We start from the raw sequence: 17,530 nt of genomic DNA on the forward strand, positions 1-17,530 counted from the left end.
TCTATCTCTCTATCTATAACTCTATCACACTGCAGCAGCACAAAATATAGCACTCTCTGTCCCTAGCCCTCTCTATCTCTCTCTATCTCTCTCTCTCTATCTCTCTATCTATAACTCGATGATACTGCAGCAGCACAACACAACACAACACAGCACAGGAAGTCACAAGATATAGCAAGATCCAGGCAGTGATCAGGTAAGTATTTGGCAAGGTTCAGGTCAGTATACTGCGGCAGCTAGGCACGGTGACCGCACTGCACGCAATTCCAGACCGGAATGGCGTCTGCAGTGCAGTCACCGTTAGTTTAAACCCCCCTCCATGGCTGTGATTGGTCCGTCGGTCCGACGAACCAATCACGGCCTTTGGGGGCGGGCGGGGTGAGGTGGGGTGACACCAGTGTCACCCTTACACCCCGCGGTGATTGGTGCTGTACTTTACAGCACCAATCACCACCGATCCCTGTGTCACCGGCGAACGTTATTCGCCGGTGACACAGAAAACGCTGTGAATGGCTGTTCACACTGAACAGCCAATCACAGCGATCGCCGACGGGGGGGCGGCATCGCAGCCCCCCCTGGGCATGCAGGGACATGTCTGCTGTCAGGGACAGCAGACATCGTCCCTCTGTCCCCGCGTCTATAGACGCGGGGACAGTTTCAAGTCATGACGTATATATACGTCATGTGTCGGGAAGTACATCCCGGCCATGACGTATATATACGTCAAATGTCGGGAAGGGGTTAAATACATAAAAAGGCTGAAACCAGATGATCATCAGTCGATAAGGTAAATAGTGAATTGATGAAAGTTTGACATGGAATTAGGTTGACAAAATGGTTGCAAGGTTCAAAAAGTTGATGCGCAAGTGGTCAATAGAATAGATTGATACATTGTTTTTCATGATTGTGTTGGTTAGGTGCTCTGGGGAGAGTTAGGCTGCCAGCAGGGATGGTAAAAATTAGACAGCAGGCGATGGGTTAGGATTAGAGATGAGCAGGTTCAGTTCCTAGAGAACCTAACTCTCCCAAACGTACCTGATCTGAGGTGGCATCCAGGTAGTTCGGTCCTTTGCACCATTTTTATTCTGGCGGATTCTCGTGAGAGCCAAACCCTATATAAGTCCAGGCAATTTTTTGTTCCTGCTGTGATTTCAGACAGCACGGACATGTCCATGCTGTCTGCTGCAGGAAGGGCTGTGGAGGACAGCGGGGGGCAGCTATGGGGGACCTACTATGCTGGACTACTAAGGGGGATTACTATGGGAAACTACTAAAGGCTGTGTGTTATTCTCCCATCTCTCCTGGACCTGATCGGCACACAGAGAGAGACGCTGGACTCACCGCAAGTTCATCGGCTCTCTCTGTGCGCCAATCAGGAGGTGGGGCTGCCAATGGCAGTCTAAAAAAATTGCCCATGGTTGGACAAATCGTCCCACCTGGTCATCGGCACTTCGCTAGGCTGCGAGTATATGCAGCCTAGCAAACAGGTCTGAATCAGGCCCTACAGTATGTTTTACCGTAAGTGCAGCACATGATGCTCGGTATGGTTTAACAATAATGAAATAAAACTGAGTTATTTCTGGTGAGATTATCATATCTTAGTGAGTTCTCCCTTCTGACTATACATATTATTCTTACGATATTTTTGCTGTGATCAGAGACACTTAGATCATATCACTGACTGTTTTTGATTAAACTAAACGATATTCTACTTACCCCCATATATAAAGCAGGGTTATTTGTTGTGGTACAGTGGATATTTATTTGTTCTACATATATATTTTATACATTACCTATTATATTTTACTTTACTACAGCATTCACCTACATATGCCATTTCAGTGTATACCATTTAACGCTAAGGGCCTAATTCTGATTCATTCGGAACCGTGCGAATTCGGCCCCATTCTGGCAATGAACTATTTTAGTCTCCCTTGCCAATGAGCAATTTCACTACCCCTTGGCAACGAGCAATTTCACTCCCCCTTGGCAACGAGCAATTTCACTCCCCCACGGCAACTAACACTTTCACTCCCCCTTGGTATCAAGCAATTTCAGTCCCCCCCTGGCAACAAGCAATTTCAGTCCCCCTTGGCATTGAGTATGAAGCCCCTTGGCATTAAGCATGAAGCCCTTTGGCATCGAGCATGTAGGTAAGTGGCACTTATGTGTCAAATGTGTAATGGGCATTACGATTTTTTATACATTATGTAATGGGCATTATGGTTTGTTATATAGTATGTAATGGCCATCATGTGTGGCCTTATGTATAATTGGCATTATGGCATGTGGCTTTATGTGCAATGAGTATTACAAAGTTCCCCAAAATGTGCAATTGGCATTATAGTGTGCGATATAATGTTAGGCCGTGCCCCATTTTTGACGCGTTAGAGCCCCACCTACTACAAATTAGGGGGGAGGGTGGTCATATGGGGGTCACTGATATGTTCTCGGTATATATTATATACTTTGCAAATAAATCCTTTGTGTATGCTAATTCTGATCATACGCAGCACTGCTTTAGTGCATGCTCTGTGGCAAAAAATGCTCTGCCTTTCCCATCATCGACATTATATGCACCTCTGAATCAGTACCAGAGAATGCAGCACAATGTTTCATATGGGGCAGAACGTGCGTACTTAAATAACAGCTAGTGTCTAGTGTGAGGTTAAATTCTGTTATTTTCGCCAAGTTACAGTAAACCACCAATCTCTGCTAATTGACAAACCTTTGATATTCTGAGTCTGCCAATGAAATTATGTATTTTTAAGATGTGATCCTGGCCCAAGGCAGTATTATACTTTCTGATACTGTGTTTTATGGACACCCATATTTGTACAATAGAAGAGCTCTTTAGCACAGAGGTTCCATCTAATACTCCTTCTGGCAGTGACAAATGCAGTGACATTTCAACATTAAAAGGGCAGTGACATTTAGCCAGTCATTGTAACCTGACCTTACTTAAGCACAGGGTCTGTTGCATTATTTTTCCTTATGCATTTTTAGTATTATTGTCACAGTTTTTACAGAGCAAATATGCGGAAATAGATTAATAATTGTAGATGCAACCAAAAAGAGACCTTTTGGGGTATATTTATACCAAATATAACTTTTATGGGGGGTAGTCATCTACGGCAATTGACAAAAAAATATATATTTAATTGTAAATGTAGCACAGTAATCATGAGTTTGAAAAAGTTACTGTAGTTGTTAACACACATAGGGGGTTATTCTGGTTAATTCATTGAGATGCAAATTTGCATCCTTGCGAGTCAACCAAACCCCACCTTGCAAATGGTGGCCTGGCCGCCACCCATTCCCAGAATGTGTTCGCACGCACTAGACTGCAAATGGATGTTTTATGTACTGTAACATCCATTCGCAGCCTGCAGGGGAACACCCACACCCACATGATGTGGAACGTGCACGCATATCTAAGGTTGCTCAGAGCATGTCACCGGCCGATTACCAGAGTATCAGACTGTTTGAAGGATTCCATAGTTACTAGAAGTCAAAGCTGCTGCATGCACCTTCAATGATGGGATGCCTGTGACGGTTTGCATACATCTCCAATGGTGGGGCACCTGCACATGTGCAGGACCTATATAGCACATGTACAAAATAGATATTGGGCATTATGTGTATAAGTGGCACTTTTGTGGGCATTATGTGTATAAGCAGCGCTACTGTGGGCATTATGTGCATAAGCAGCACTACTGTGGGCATGATGTGTATGGGGCACTACTACTGTGTGACTTGTGTAAGGGGAACTATGGTAGGCATTGTGTGTAAGGGACACTACTATGTGGATTAACATGTATAAAGGGTATTACTGTGCATGACATGAATACCGGGAACTACTGAGTGATGAAACATAAATGAGGTGCAGTACTGTCTGTTGTAACATGAATAAGGGAGACTACTATGTGGTGTAATATTAATCAGGTGTAATGTGTGGAGTACTTTTAAGGAGCATGACTATGCCTCTTCATTGTAAGACTACTGTCTCTTTATAAAGAATGGGAGATAAATAAATTAAATTGTCTTTACTGTCAGATTTCAACATAAAGGAACATTCTCATACTTGTGTGGAATGTGGCTATTAACATGTATTATAGTCAGCAGTAACCCAAGAGTTGCAACCGTACAGAAAGACCCTTCAAGAATTATGAATACAAATGAGTGCAATCATCTGTTGTTATTGAAGCATGCACAACATCCATCTGCAATGAGAGCTGCATGGGGCAGTTAGAGAGAAAAGAAAGAAGAATACAAAGAAATAATAGAAAGGTAGAGAGTTGTAACATCAAGCACTACCAGTCTTAAGTCTAGCCCCATGTTCTGGGGAATGGGAAGGGGAGCACAGTGAGGTACAGTACACAAGGGGAGATCGAATGAGGGGGGGGGTTTGGGAGTTTTCACTTCCTTGCTCTGATGGACAAGATGTTCATAAATTTTATCGGTGTTTTTTTTTTTTCTGCTTCATTAGTATCACTACGTAATTAGGCAAAGCAGGAAGTGCTATACCGGCACAACAAGTGGCATGGGGTGGATTTAGGGGACAGGCTGCCCCTATGCACATTTTTGGCCACACCCCATCATGTCATTAGCCCCTTCATTTTTTAGGTCAGTCCGGATGCCTTGAGATTTCCGACGCAGCCCCAACCTTACCCCACTATCACCTCCAGCACCACAATATGCTGCCCATCATTGTCCCACTCCTGACAGTTGCAAAATAAAATATTAAACAAATATTTTAATGACAAAAAACTGACCTCATCAGCCTAGTGTGCCGAACCTAAGCACGTGCCGACATGCCTAATGGCAAATCCAGCAGTGTAAGTGACGCTATAATACATCTGGCCCACAGTCCACAAGGCATCTTTACAGTCCAGGTTTTGGATTGGGTATGATACCTGTATATAGACAGTAATAATATTGACATACATCATGATAACATAAAACAGACATAAAATTCACCTTTACTTTCAAGTGAGACTTTAGGTCTTCCAGCTTTGTGCTAAGTAAATTTCCCCTAAACCCAATATCCACCATTCCCTCTTGTGCCTAATCCCAGCCTCCTCCCACAGTTTAACTCTAACCCACCCATGGACAGACTAATGCTGCTGTCATTCTGGCAATGTCGACATTTAATCTGTCAACATCAGCCTGATAATGTTGAAATATTGCACATCAACATCTTAACAACGTCCACATCATGACTGTCAACATTGTGGGGGTCAACATTATAAATGTTAACATTGCTATCGTTGACCACTCCTACTCCAAGTTTAATTTTTATCCATGATTAGGAAAAGATCGTTAAGTAATGAGTAATTAAGTCATCTGGATATCCTTAAAATGTGCATTTGTAGATTGCTTTGAGGATTGAGTTTGGGAAACACTGAGGCATAGATAAAACTGCTCGTACAGTAACAGCATTAGAGAAGAAGAGCGGTATCTGTCATCCGAGTATCACTGCAGAGAAAATAGCTATGGCTACAGAACATGAAATCACCATCCTTACTAATTGGAGGGTTATACAATTTGTCCATCGAATGCAACGTTTCATTATTATTATTTATTTATTTTGCAGTAGAGGCTGTCATGCACAGTGAAATATGGATGCCGAATGACTGTAATTTAGAAACTGTGAAGTGAATGTAGTGTAAATGACAGGCAAATGTAGGGGAAAATTATCAACCCATATTAAAACGTGCAGATAAGATCCTGGAGGGTGAAGCGCATTAAGTCTACAAACCAGTAAGTAAACAAGACACTAATTTGACAGAGAGCTAAATTGACGAGCAGTAACTAGAGAAGGAACAGCCTTAATGTCATGGAGAATTGTGCCGCTTTTAATTAAAATAAAGAGCTTGGTAAATTTAGAAAACTAAAGTTCATATAAAATAAAAGTGTTCTAATGCGTATTATACGTTCATTATTAAAGAGCCGTTAACAAACAGGAAACAGATTTATTTTCTAATGAAACAAAAATGTCACAACATATCGCACAACATAGTTAATATAAGCTAATTTGGAATAGATTTATGACATTGTTGAACAAACCAAATGCAAGAAAGGATAGGTGCGAACAAGTGGAATCAATACAAGTAATTATAATATACCATATAGTTATATATAGCACCTTATGATGATTTTAAGAATTAAACTTCCATTGTATAGTCTAGTGTTCCTCTGAACAAGGCGCTCCTCTGAACAAGGTGCTTTGGTGTCCATTAAAGACAGGTTCATAAAGAGACAGGTTTATGCCGGGGGTTCATACCCATTTGTATGACAGGTTAAGGCCAGGGTTATACCCCTTTACATGACAGGTGACAGGTTTATGCCGGGGTTCATACCCATTTGTATGACAGGTTAAGGCCAGGGTTATACCCCTTTACATGACAGGTTTATGCCGGGGTTAATACCCTTTACATGACAGATGACAGGTTTATGCCGGGGTTCATACCCCTTTACATGAAAGTTTAAGGCCAGGGTTATACCCCTTTACATGACAGATGGCCGGTTTATGCCGGGGTTCATACCCCTTTACATGACAGGTTAAGGCCAGGGTTATACCCCTTTACATGACAGATGGCTGGTTTATGCCGGGGTTCATACCCCTTTACATGACAGGTTAAGGCCAGGGTTATACCCCTTTACATGAAAGGTTAAGGCCAGGGTTATACACCTTTATATGACAGGTTTATGCCGGGGTTCATACCCCTGTACGTGACTGGTTAATGCCAGGGTTATACTTCTTTATATGACAGGTTAATGCTGAGGTTCATACCCTTTTTCATCCAGCACCTTTATTACTGTACGACTCTGAATAGTTTCAATGATTTATAGTTCTGTTTTCATTAATAAAGTATTTCACTTTAACCCTTTGAATGACAACATCTCTGTGAGAGGCGGGCAAAGTTATCCGCTAAAAATGCCAGCGTCGTTCACATTTGTTATGTAAATTCAAATAAATAATGTGCATAAATATATTATATTTTCTGAAAGGGAGCACTCAAAGCCTTCTTTGGCACTCAAAGGGTTAATAACTTGGCGTGTACGTTAATAACTGGTGTGTACCCAATATTTGTCCTTAAATTTACAAAATAATTAATTTTAAAATAACAATAATAATTGACACTTGCCGTATGACAAAGAGAGTTGCCTATTCTAAAGTACATGGCAACTCCTGATACAAACAGTAGGGATAGCCTGCGTTGCCCAGACCATGCCCCCCAAAATGCGAAGTCGCTGTCACATTGTAACACAGTGTAAGGGCCCCCCGCTGGCCCTTACACTGTGGTGAGATTCCCAAAAAGCACCCAAAAGCTGTTTTCGGTAATCTATGAGAGCTGCTGAATCAGCTCCATAGAGATTAATAACCAAAACAGTTGTAACTAAAGACTCAATTTACCGCAACAGATCACTTCTGTATAAAACTGCTTGTTTTCAAATGATAATCCTACTGTAACTTTAAGTTATGCAAATGCTTTTATACGACAATTGACTTGTAATATTCGAAAGCAGGGATTATTTATTATGTATGATATTCACACAGGTCAGAAATAATGAGAAACAGAGGTTTGCGTTAAAAATATAAAAATGCTTCTTTAGGAGATTCATTAACAACACATAACAAATTACTGATGAATTTATAAACAGCTGAATTAAGTCAAATAAAAAAAACCTGATGCTGGCAAAGTGTTAAATAAGAGTGATTGATATCTGACCCTGATAGCGCTAACTAATATTGCAACATTAACTAACAAATCATTGAAAATTTATCTGAAGCGCACAACCAATTATACAGATTAAGCTGGGTCTCTCTAATCAGCTAATGGGAGATGCCATCAGCAATGTGGAATGTAAGGTGGAAAAAAACAGATTTCATCAAGAAGGCAGGAAATAGGCAGGCAACTGGAATGCTTGGACTAAAGGCCCCCATACACTAGGGCGACTTGTCCTGAGGACAAGTCGCCCCCGACTTCCCCCTGAGCTTCCCCGGCAGCTCCCCGGGGGAGCTTGATAAGATTGGCACTTGATTTGCCATTTTTTACAGGTGATAAATCGTCTCGATTTATCACATGTAAACCCGGGGAGCAGGGGGGCTGCAGAACAGGGCTGCTGGTGGGGGGCGCTGCTAAGGCAGCGTGCAGGGGACGCTGCGGGGGACAGTGACAGAGCCGTGCAGGGGAGGCGGGAGCTGTCAGTGCTGGGAAAAAAAGCCCATACAATGAATGGGCAGCCTGTGATTGGCTGAGTGCTCTCTCAGCCAATTGCTGACTGGCTGAGAGAGCGCTCAGCCAATCACAGACTGCCCATTGATTGTATGGGCTTTTCTTTTCCAGTGCTGACAGCTTTTCCTGCCCGGCTCTTGTACTGCCAACTCTGTGTCCCCCGCAGCGCCCCCCTGTCTTACCAGCAGCGCCCCCCCCCCCCCGCGCATTGACGGCTCCCGGCTCCCTGCGGAGGTAGTGCAGGCGGGGACCGCAGGCATCACAGAGCAGAGACCGTCGGCGCGGCGGGAGAATAGAAAGAAATCTTATTCAAAAGACCGGGCGGCCGCTGAGCTCAGCCAATCGGCGGCCGCCCGGTCTTTTGAATAGGATTTCTTCCTATTCTCCCGCCGCGCCGACGGTCTCTGCTCTGCGACGCCTGCGGTCCCCGCCTGCACTACCTCCGCCGGGAGCCGTCAATGCGGGGGGGCGCTGCTAGACAGGGGGGCTGTATATAAAGATATATCGGATCTGAACATCGTGGGTGCTAAAAACCCATGATGGCTCAGATTCCGATATATCTTATGTTCTGCAGGTCCAACGCCGTGATCCGATCCGATGCGCACGGGACCGCGCATCAGATCAGATGTCAAACACATGCGATTTTGGTCCGATTTCACCCGATTTATCGGATGAAATCGGCCAAAAAAACGCATAGTGTATGTGTATGGGGGCCTTAAGTTTGGTTAGCCACTGAAGGCCTTATTCAGAGTCAGATGGGAATGGAATGTGTCTTTTTATCTCAATTTACATTTTATTATGAACGCACAAATTGAGTGTTGGTCTGAAGAACCTTGATTTCTACTCCATCTTGCCTTATGTTATTGGTTCAAGTTGGGGATGGTGCTGTAATGGTGCTGTTCCCTTGGCACACATCATGCCTCTTAATATCAATTGTTTGCTGTTTATATGCCACAGCCTACCTGCTAACCATGGGTCTTGCATATATGCTGATTGCAGATAATCAGTAAACTGCGCTACTGATGATTGATGTGATACTTCTACTTGCATATAAAGCTATACACCATACTGCACCAGCATATATCTCTTTACTTATCACAAAATATCTCCCATCTCGACCACTACGCTCTGCACAAGATCTGTGTCTCTCTTCTGCACGGATCACTAGCTCCCATTCACTACTACAGGACATTCATCGGGCTGCTCCCATCCTATGGAATGCCCTTCCACGCACAATAAGACTCTCCACCAGTCTCTAAACTTTCAAGCGTTCCCTGAAAACTCACCTCTTCAGGCAAGCCTATCATATTTAAATTCTACATGCATAACCCTCCGAGGCACTTATGTATTATATAGCTTCCCTTCTGGACTTGTAACTGCTATGCTATTACTGGTGCCTGTCCTTGTGTTTCCCCCCTATATCCCTATAGATTGTAAGCTTGCAGCAGGGCCCGCTAACCCCCAAGTCTGTCTGTTGTTACCCAGTTTGTCTTATCACTGTCTACTATTGTAAAGCGCAACGAAATCTGCTGCGCTATATAAGAAACTGTAAATAAATAAATAAATAAATAATGTGATCAGCAGTAAATGAGAGCCCATGTGCTTCCCATTATGGCCACAACCTCTCTATCTTCTAATAGCTATGTACAGCATACCTCCCAACATGTCCATCTCCAGGAGTGACACAATGCTCTGCTCCTGGGCTTCCCTCGTAATGTATGATTGTCATCACCTGTGTTGAACAAGTTAATTGATAAGAAAGGTGTCTCACCACAGGTGATGGTAATCATAAATTAAGAGAGAAGTTCAGAAGCAGAGCATTGTGTCCCTCCTGGAGAGGGTCATGTTGGGAGGTATGTTACAGTAGCATAACATGTCATGTAACATAGCACACATCATCTCATGTTGCTGTTACAAACATGACAACAAATTCATTCTTCTCTGTTGACCTCGATAACAAAGAATTTATTGTGTTCTGGGGACAAAGGTGGGTCCTACCCAGTGGCACACACGAGGGTTTTTTCGGATTGTGGATCAAATTTTTAACCCCGCCCATTTGTAGCTTTAGGCATTATGAACACAATTTGAAAACCTCTGCAGAGGGAAGTCATGCCGGCAGGAAGCCCAATGGTGGCATGGAGAATAGTCAAGCTTCCCAGCCCTGCCAACAAGAGCACTGATGTCAGGTTAGGGTCCCTATTGGGAGCACTGCAAAGGAACAGCGGCATCGTATGCATGCTTTCATCTCGCACAGTTACTGTAGTTCTGACATTAAGCAAGATAGAACTCTAGAGACCAAACCACTGCTGTGCACATGAATGATGCTTCTTCCGATGGCAGCAGTGCCTCCGACGTCATTAACATACTTCTGCATTGCTGCTGCATCCAAAGACACAGCAGAAATGTTAAAAGTGTCCACCTCTGACTGAGGCCATAGGACTGATTATGCAAATGAACATGCAAATAGTGTGCATGGGGAACATTTAAGGCCCATACACACTGGGCAACTTTGAGCTGAAAGCCACTCAAAACAGCATGTTTGAGAGGCTTTCAACTCAAAGCCGCCCAGTGTGTATGCCCTGGCGATGATAGCGATCATTGCTGTCCATACACGCTGGGCATAGTCTCCCAGTGTGCATGGACCTTTATTAGATCCTTAATGGCCCTTTATTCCCATGTATGAAAAGTTTATGTTTATATAACAGCAAGTTTTATTGTGTGTATGTGTGTGTGTGTGCGTGTGTGTGTGTGCGTGCGTGTGTGTGTGTGTGTGTATGAGGTTAGCTTTCATAGATAAGAATAAAATGACCCTGTTACTTTAAACCTGTTGTCTCTCATAATAGAAGCAAAATGCATTTAAAATTAAATGCAGTAATTTTCTGTCTCCACAGTTTTAATTAAACTGCAAAACTTCAGCAGGTTAACAATAAGCAGAGGGCCATATTTGCTACGAGGTTTTATTTTTCTATTTCATGGCTAGCTTAATTCAGCTGCGGAGCTTATCAAAGTCACTGCAATGTTGCAAATTCACAGTATCTGTTCCCCTGGAACTTGGATAATTAAAGAACCAAGGTGGCAGCTGTTAGTCTATATTCCCAGAATTAGCTTTCTGAAACACATTTGCATTCACTAATCCAAAAGGATGAATAAACAGTGTTAATGTAAAACAAAAATAATAATATCTGTAATAATAAATGTGTTATGGTGCTGTTGAAAGGCTGATTGATATCATTAAGGTTTTTATTGCACAGATTCATAAATTACTCTGTGCTCAAAGATTGTCACCTTAGGGCAGAAAACAACAAAATGCATCACTAGCTTGTTAAATCTCTCACCAGTTCAGTCACAGAGGAAGGTACCATGGGATTTCTGTAGGATTCACTTTGTTATTAATCTCTAAAGAGGAGGAAAACAGAAAAATATATAAATATGCCTAATGAGAAACCGGCACGCACACACACAAAAACTTTCTGTCTCGGTCTCCAGTGTTTTAACTTATCTGGTGTCTGAACATACTAAAAGGAAAGAATCACTGTTAAACCTAATTTAGGATTGAAATGGAAAATTCTCACCAATAAAGTGACCATTATAAAATTACCATTATAAAATTAGATTGTCCTTTGTGATGAGCCTTTATGGCTCATAGGTTCGACAGTAAGTAGGATGACTTTTTGTGTGTCGGCCATTGCCATGTCGATCTTTTCATGATTCGACCATTGTCTTGTCAACATTTTGCTTGTTATGATCTTTTGGCTGTCACCCATATAATGTCAACCTATTGACTGTGGACCTACACACTGTAGACCTATCATCCAGAACCCAAATATGAGCAAACCATATGGGACGTAGTCAAAAGACCCAACACTTCAATGTCATGTTGACAGGCAATATGTCACCATTTCTCAGACTGCCAACAGGTGGAATGTTGACATTAGGGTTAGGCTGCTCAAGTTAGGGTTAGGCTGTTGGGCTCCGCGGAGAATATGTAGGGATTGTGGCGGTCGAGATCCCATCATCGGTATTCCGACCACTGGTATTCCGACCACTGTTATTCCGACCACCGGTATTCCGACCGCCGGGATCTTGACCACATCCCATATTTTTATATATATAAATATAGATAGATAGATAGATATTTTATAATGAGGCCCAGACCATGCACTCAGTAGATAGCCAAGCCTCTATAGTGGCTGGTCACATCTCCTTTGAGGACTGTCCACATCCACATGCATGGGCTCCTACTATTTCATTCCACTGGTGCCCAAGTATGACACTGCATCACAGCCATCTATTTAATTTAGTAAATTCATTCCAACCATGGTTCATTATATATAAATGGCTGTCTAGCTGAGCTCCAGGAGTGGATGAGTGCCAGTTGGCTGAGCCTGAGATTGAATCCTGATAAAATAGATGTCCTTATACCTCAACATGACTCCACAAGACTGCAGCATAGCCATCCAACTGTACGGACACTTGGGGGTACAGAATTACAAAACTCTGATCAATATTGTCATGGTGCTGGGTGGTGGCTTGACACTTAAACATCAGATATATGTTACAATCAAATCCTCATTCTTTCATGCCAAAACCAAGCATGTAATTCCTCCAGAATTTTTGCCAAGTCATACATGCATCTCGATTAGATTACTGCAATGCCCTCTACCTCCGAGAAAAAAAATTGCACCAATTTCAGCTGGTACAAAACACAGATGCCAGGCTGTTAACCTGCCAGCCACATTCTAGCCACATAAATCCCATTCTCAGCTCCCTTCACTGGCTGCCCATAAAATGGCAAATCATTTTCAAGATTAACTTACTGAGTTTCAAAGCCCTACATGACCAAGGTTCAAGGTACCTGAAGCAGCTTCTGATTCCATACTGTCCCACCTGATTACTGTGATCTAAAGATGAAGTACTTTTAGAAGTAATGAGAATATCCTGTAATTCATCTGGGGTTCGAGTTTTTAACCATGTGGCTCCGACTCTATGGAACTCACTTACCTGCACAGTTTGAAAGGCCCCCACTCTAGAAACATTTAAAAACAGGCTCAATACTTTCCTGTTTACTCAAACATTTCCATAATTCCCTTAAGTATAATTTATGAAAAGCTTTTCTGCTTTTCATTGTTCCTGTACTGTATTACATTCATTCTATCTGTTAAGCGCCATGAGTACTATTGGAGAAAGTGTACTATATAAAAAAAATTATTATTATAATTATAATTTGCCCAGCCACTGGGTGTAGAATGAAGGTACTCTGGAATAGTATTGAATGGTTTGGGCAGTTTCAGATTACTGTGCACTCACTGTTGGCACTACTATAAGACATACCTAGGCAGCTGCCAAGGAACCAACCAGGGGTGAAAATCACAGAGGCAATAGAGATCCCTACCTAAAGTCTTGAACGGTCTCCGGCATGTACATCAAGGTTGACTGCTGCCCTTCCACTGGAGCTCTGCAGTGTGCACCCACTGCTGCATCAGAGTTAGGCAGCTCTGTCCCAGGAGCACTGCTAATACCTGCAATATGGGACAGGATGGCCAATGCGTTAAACCACTCAGCCTGTGCTGCAGCATGCGATGTGCACCCACCATTGCTGCTAGATTGTGAGATGGGACCTGATGGTGAATGCTGATTCTACATGCTGCAAATGGCTGAATCACAACGTAGACAGAGGCCTGCTATTTCAATATAGACCAGCTAAGATTTCTATCTATATGATTATGTAAGCAGATGTGATGGTTGCTACGGGCAATATTCCATCTTTAGTAGAACTCCCATCTTAGTAAATTTCCCCCACAGTCTGAGTAGCTGCAATGTCAAGGCATGAACATGGCTCCAACATTTAGTTTACGACTTAAGTACTCTCCTTTAGGAAACAAGTTATCTTATAAAACCAAATTCATTTAAAAACAATTACAGATGGCTAAAAATATCTAAAGACGAATTTGTACAAAAACTTTAAGTTTAGTATTCGGTTGAGTTCATAATGTGAGGGTACAAGGTTTACCTGCTGGCAGCACTTACATGCATTGGGAGGAATACGGAGGAGTGCCTTCGCCAACACTGTTACCAGTTGGAAGCACATCAGTGCAGCAGCGCAGCTTTGGAAACTTAAAACCATTGAAGTGTTGTGGCCGTGCCCACTACGTTACTTTCGCTATGTGTACCCGGTATTTAGGTTGACAGTCAATCGGTCTACTACTATAGGTCGACATACCTTAAATCAACATTTTTAAAAGGTCGGTATGATAATGGTCAGGTCAGCATATGGTCGAAATTAGTTTTTCACTTTATTTTTGTTTTTGAACTTTTTCATACTTTAACATCAAAACGGACTATGATTGGGCACCTTGCCTGAAGCATGGTGGTCCATGTGAGGGGACATGGTACAATAATTGGGGGTCCCTGTGCTACAAGATAAAAATTGATACCCCAAAAAAGTTAAAAGAACTCATGTGTCGGCCATTTTTTATGTAGAACTTTTACTTTCTTCCATGTTAAACCCTTGCAATATGGACCTTCTGAAGTCGACCTAGATACTGCCAAACTTTACGCTATTGACCTAATGAGCCATACCTTACCTAAATAGAATTGAGAGATACAGAATAATAATCTTATTTTCCTATGATAAGAGATGCTAATGCATTATTTCCACTCCACGTTCCTTTTATCCTTCTATTCTTATTTAAATCTTTTTCTTCCTCTGTTTAATAGGAAGCGTTTCTTCATCTCCCATTGCATGCTCTACAGGAGAAATAAGGGAATCATTTAAAATATGAGAGAGGTTTAAATGAGGATGGGGGTATAGAAACAGACATGCAATGCAGGGAAGGATGGGGAAAGGATGGAGCTGAAATAATATTCTACAACCTTTTAATACACAGTGATCAAAACTTTTGATCACTTCCTCAAAAGAGATTATTTTTTTCTTGAGCCAGCTAAATGTGCACTGAAGACTTCTAACCTTTAAATATGGAAGGAACCCATAGCACTCACATTTGCAAGGTTATCTATGTTAAAGCTCAGGTGGCAGCTTATAAAAATTAACTTTTGACTAATTTAGCTTTCATTAAAGCTGTTCTAATTTCCTGGGGTAATCTTATTCCTTATTTCTGCATTTTCTTTGAAGGTTCAGCAAACAAACTTTTATTCCTATAAATTAAAAGGTTTGGGGGTCTATTGTTTGCAAAACACTAATACTGTATAAAGTATGGAAAACTTAATTTGACTTTTAAGTATTCTTGAAAAGTACTAGGAAGAAGCAACATGCAGGACAGGGGTGTAGGTGTCGCCCTGGAAAAATATGGGAGGAGTTACAGCAGGGGTGACCTTGAGATGCCTTAACGGTTCACATTCCCCAAATCACCTAGCTGGTACACAGCTGGAGTCATCACTAACTGTCACATTTTCAAAAATGCTGCATTCATTCCTACTATAGATCCAGGTGTTGCCTGAAAATATGAACTGTTGGTAGATCTTGAGGACAGGTTTGGTCATCCCTGAGTAAAGACAATATACCATTATGTTTTTGCAGGTCAGATGAACTAATAAGTATCACAAGAAACCTATTTGTCATGTAAAATATCAGCATAGGGGTTATTTTCAAGTAGATACCCCCTCTTTTTACCATACCTGACTATGCTAGCACAAGTCATTTTTACATGGCATTAGGCAAATCTAAAATATGGCAAATCCAAAAGTTCTACACATAAAATGTTCATTCTCCATACTGCATATGTTCATACAGTACACGCGAATTAAATGGGCATAATAACCGTATGAATAGCATTTCCTGCTGAGAAAATGCTGGCGTTTCAAGGCTTGTCATAGTACGCTTTGGGCACTGTTACAAAAATGTGCATATAGCCCATTAGCCCATATACACATTAATTCATTCAAAAGTACTTAATGGGTATTTATCAAGCACAAGTTTAGCCTAGATCTGTATTTTTATGCACGTGTGAGTATTACAGGCTAATATTAGACATCCCTTGTGTGTTTTATACCTGAACAGAATAATCCATTTTAATAGCTTCTAAGGGTGTCTCAGTACAACATGAATAAATAAGTGGGTTTCTGTATATTTCAGCTTTGCATATAAATCTTGTTAATTTGGAAATGATGTATTCTATACTTACAGTCTCAGCACTCCACAGGCAACGTAAGCAGCCACTATTGTCATTTTCTCAAAACAGCCCAAATCAAGTTTGCATTAACCCTTTGAGTGCCAACATCTCTGTGAGAGATGTGCAAAATATCCACTAAACATGCCAACATCACTCGCATTTGTAATATAAATTCAAATTTAAAAAAAAAAATTTAAAAAAAGATTTGATTTCCTATGTAAAGGTAAATATTATAGGGCATTATGATGAATAAAAATGTTTGCTTGCCAATTTTCACACCTATTTTGACAAATTCACTTGGCACTCAAAGCGGTAATATGGAGCTTGGCCCTACATGTTTACGTACAGTATTACACTCACATAGCTTTTGTAAGCTATTCAACAGGTGTGATTACACAACCACAGTTATCAGGGGAGGGGGGTTGCTGGTGTGTGCTTGTGAACTCCATGACAACCACACCTTTCTCAATCTCCACTCCTTTGATGGCCACAGTATCCACAATCACTATATAGTTATGGTGATGGAATATACCTGCCACTTCTTTAGGGAGGTAAGAAATCAAATGTTATTGTATAATGAAATGTCATAGTAATTGATGTGCTGGAAATCGTTAATAGGTAATTCACAGCGGAATATTATTGGTGCAACTATTACATAAAAGTGAGAAATCCCATCTAGAGGATTAGTGGATCCCAAAAATCAACTGGAATCAAGGAATAATTTTGGAGCAAGGAACAGTGTGTATGTGACCTCCAAACATATGTCTGTTCTCAGAGTGCAATGAAGGTATATTAAAACCTTTCTTTAGGTGGTCTATAGCTGCATTAAACTTTTGACAGTTTGATAGCAGTGTATAAGTAATCTGTCAGATTGTATTTATGGGTCAAATAATACTTTGCATTAAAGGATTTAACCTTGGAGGTAGCAATTAATAATGTGAAGGCTCTATCGGAGTGTGACTCCATTCATTTATGTAGCTGTAAAACATGAAACAGTGACAAGACTGATTAATTCTGTATGGTTACACATAACTCCCATGTGCTTAGCAAAAATGTTGCATGAAACACAGTTTTTGCACTGCGTTCCTTCTTTTTCAATATGTCTACCTTTAATAGAATACGATATCAGACGATACCTTACATTGACTAGCAGAGTAG

This window comes from Crinia signifera, chromosome 2 (assembly GCF_055691185.1).
Source record: "Crinia signifera chromosome 2, ASM5569118v1, whole genome shotgun sequence".
Classification (NCBI taxonomy): domain Eukaryota; kingdom Metazoa; phylum Chordata; class Amphibia; order Anura; family Myobatrachidae; genus Crinia; species Crinia signifera.